The 3732-nt window shown below is 31.5% G+C and overlaps 1 long non-coding RNA gene across 2 annotated transcripts; it reads left to right on the top strand.

Annotated features, from left to right (window-relative positions):
- Positions 1-556: 556 nt before the first annotated feature.
- On the top strand, positions 557-3403 carry LOC107782239 (uncharacterized). 2 transcript variants are annotated; one of them, XR_012710095.1, is made up of 4 exons: positions 557-1030; positions 1548-1580; positions 2197-2294; positions 3273-3403. It is a non-coding gene; the product is annotated as an uncharacterized LOC107782239 (long non-coding RNA). The 2 variants fall into 2 exon arrangements; XR_001647183.2 differs by lacking the exon at positions 1548-1580.
- The last annotated feature ends 329 nt before the right edge of the window (positions 3404-3732 follow it).

Genomic DNA, 3732 nt, shown 5'->3' with positions numbered 1-3732 from the left:
AATAAAACTCTTGGGGATAGATAGTGAAAGGGGAGGGGTAACCATGTATGCGAAAGGGGTAGATATCCTGCCTAGAGGAATCCAACATTCTCATATATAGAATTTTCTGAATTTCTGCACTTTCACATAGATATTATGTCTATACACTACAACAAATTTGGCTTAATGCCACACTAAGTTTAGGAAACACTTGGTAAGTATTGCCAAATATATTTACGGGCAAGCTTTCTAAGGTGTAGCCTTTGCTGAGGGGTTTAGGCCACGAATTTTAAGCAATGCTTGTAAAACGTTCTTTTTAAATATAAAGGCTACACTTTTTAAGTGTTTGCCAAATGTAAAAATATTTGGAAACACTTATTCCATATATTATAACACTTTTGAATAGTGCTCTTTATTCATCCTAAAAGACACTATTTATAAGCGTACTGTAAAAAATTTTAAAAATTTTCTCCCAAAATTTTCCCTCCATTATTTCACCTACTGAAAATTTCCCCCATTACTTCTCCTACTAAAAATTCCCCCCCCCCCCCCCCCAATTCTAAAGAGTCAAAGAAGACTGCTAAAAAAATATTTTCCCAATGAAATTTTCTCAATCCTGCATCATAGCACCACCATGTATGTTGCTTTAAGGCCACCTGTGTTGTTACCCTATTTCACTATCGAACTCCTCGTTCGGCTAGCAACGACTAAGTCCATCATTCACTTCAAAAAACTGAGTTAAGGCATTAAAAGAAACTGGGATGGTCTTGTACTCAGTCGACTGCAACACCCACTCAAGTTGCCGCAATCGACTTTCTGCCCCTTTTGTTCCTTTATTGAAATGGTTCACTCCGCTTCCATCACTTTTATGTGTTTATCTTGTCAAACCCACTTCTTTTTTGTGCTTAATGGTTATAGAAACCAACTCAAGATGTAATATTGAAGTGTGTTCAAATTTTGGGAGTTTACGTAGGAGTGAGACTAGTAGACATGACCATCAACGACACCGGCGGAAGAGTTGGAAATGCTTCTTAGAGGAGAATGGAGATAGGTGAGGGTTTGATTTTTTATAAAAGAAATTTTAAGTCTCTTGTGTGCATTATTTGATGTTCGTAGATTTAAGGGGATGGGTTGTAAGAACGAAAAAATTTAAAGTAATCCAAATTAGGATGTGAATTTGTGGCTTCCACTATAACCAAAAAATGAGTATCAATAATATTCTTTTTGCACAACCTCATGAGGATTCTTTAACTTAAATAAATGTCATATCTATGACTAAAAGCTACATGAAATATGCAAGAAATTAAATCTGGATTGATTTCCTCTTGATGAAGTCGATGCTCCTGGGATTTTCCTCTTTGGTCAATATCATTAATAAGAATTATATAATTATATATCTTTTTTTTTTGGTTTTCAGCCCAAAGCTTCTTTCTAGAAAAAAAAAAGTACCTTTCCTGATCAGCTTGTGTTTGTTTTTTTATCCTTTTTTTTTCCTTTGGACATATGCTTGCTCACTATTAAAAGATTTTATACTGGATAGATATGAATATGATATTGTTTTTTTATAGGTATGAAAATGTTATAATTTTGGGAAAACTCAGGTATGCTTTGATTTTTCAGTCATTGTTTGTTTTGTTATGGTGACAGTCTGATAGAGATTGTTCTTGTGGTATTATGATATTACCTTTTAGCTGCTAGCATCTACATTTCTTTTTATACTGAGCTGCCTCCATGATCTTCACACTATTTCTATTCAAACAGTGAATTATCCTCCATTATTATCAAGAGCAATGCTAATATCAGACTTTGTGAATCAAGTAACTGATATTTTTACAGTGCAACACTCAAGTTTTTTGATATGAGGAATAATCTACATTAGTAATCTAATTTATATTATTAGGTTCCTTTATTTATCCATGCATGAAAACGTATCTTAGCTAGAGGAATTACCAAATTGTTACATGTTTCAGTGATTTTGTGATTTTAAATACATGAAACTAGCTCTGATATTCTTTTTTTTCTTCTTATGTTCAAAAGAATTAGTATCTTTTTAAGTGTTCCAAGAATAAGTGTGTCTTAGGATTATGAGTGAATGAAGGTACTTGTCTGTGTAAGACTAGTATATTTTGTAGTACTGAGTTGTAGTTATTCATTAACATATTCAGAAAGCTTACCTGATGAGTTTTAGTGTGAATTGGACTTTCCCTTGATATTTAGGTTGTTGGTTCTATAATCACATGAAGAAGAGGCGTACATTGGCAAAATATGCGCAAAATCAGAGAAATGCACTCGACAAGGTTACTTAGCAATAGCTGGTATTCTTCTATTCAACCATATACTTATTTTATCTTTTAAGCTTCTTGCCAGTAGAATTGTAAAATATATGTTATTGTTGACCTGAAACTGAGATTTTACTCACAAGTTCTTTTCTCTAAAATCAATGCTCCATCATAACACCAGTTCAACTTCATTAGCATGTTTTATGTTTTCATACCACTTAAAAATTAGAAATTAATGTATGTTTCATACCACTTGTAAGTTTATGCATTTATGTATAGCATTTTTACGTTTTTTCCATTTTTTCACAGTGTTTCTGTATTATTTTTATTTAAAAGATTTTCAAATTTTTTAAGATTACTATAGTCGTTTAATCTCATTCCTTAGCTCATCTCCGAAGACATTCATAGGGCAAAGTGTAAAGCATCTTACCTAGATATCTGTTAAACCAAATGAATTATTTTCATGTACATAGAACATACAATTTTCAAGTATCATGCAAGAGAGGCCACAAATGCATTCAAAAATTACTTTTTTCTAACAAAAATAGGGGGTACGTATACCTTCGAAATGTCATCTTCTATGTTGATAATGGTTGTGCATCTGTGACATGATTGTGTTGAACTTGGGATTCCCTAGTGAGAAGTGTGCTAAGTCGGATAGTTTGCTATTACATATTCTATCAAAAGCTCACTATTAAGTTTTTACTCCTAAATGACGAGGCCAACTTAAACAGGAATGTATAAAGTTACTCGCTCGGGGTAGTATAACGTACTTTTTGTCTACTACTCACTGAAACTTATAAGAAATTATTCTGACATAGCATGAATAAATATGTTGTATAGGTGTTTCTATTTGTTCTCTCATCCATTGTCTCCTGCTTTGATAGTGTTACCTTTACTCTGTTAAATGTTGTGCTTTTGATTGTTGAAAGTATAAGTGAAATTTTTTAATTTGACTTTTCACTTGCATACTATTGATTTTTATCTAACTTTTATTCCATTTTATATGTATAGAATAAATCTGGGGATTGATGGCCTAAAGTCAAATTGATGTATTGGAAGAAAATGATGAAGAGTTTTGTACAATTATGATATTTGTGATACACTATGAATATATATAATTTTGTAAAGTTAATGGCCAACATGTGCCTTAAAGTAATTGATTTTATTATTTGATGTAGTATATGACATATTTCTTTTTTTGAAGTTATTACAAGTATATGCATTTGAATTATTTTTTGTTACTTCTTAGTTAATTAAATTAATTAATTTATTTCTTGAGATCTCCATACTAAAGTTTATTTTTTGAAATAAATGTGATTATCGAATATACATAAAAATGTAATTTTTTAAACACGAAATTGTAGCTTGGATATTAGTAAAAATATGACAATTGTCACGCTTCAAAGTGTGGCCTTATGAGTATGACAAAAATGTGGCGTGTATAGTAATAAAGGCCACACATTATAAGTGT

Source organism: Nicotiana tabacum, chromosome 6 (assembly GCF_000715075.1).
Source record: "Nicotiana tabacum cultivar K326 chromosome 6, ASM71507v2, whole genome shotgun sequence".
In the NCBI taxonomy this organism is placed as follows: Eukaryota; Viridiplantae; Streptophyta; class Magnoliopsida; order Solanales; family Solanaceae; genus Nicotiana; species Nicotiana tabacum.
The sequence above is the reverse complement of the archived record's forward strand: the minus strand, read 5'-3'. Positions and strand labels throughout refer to the sequence as shown.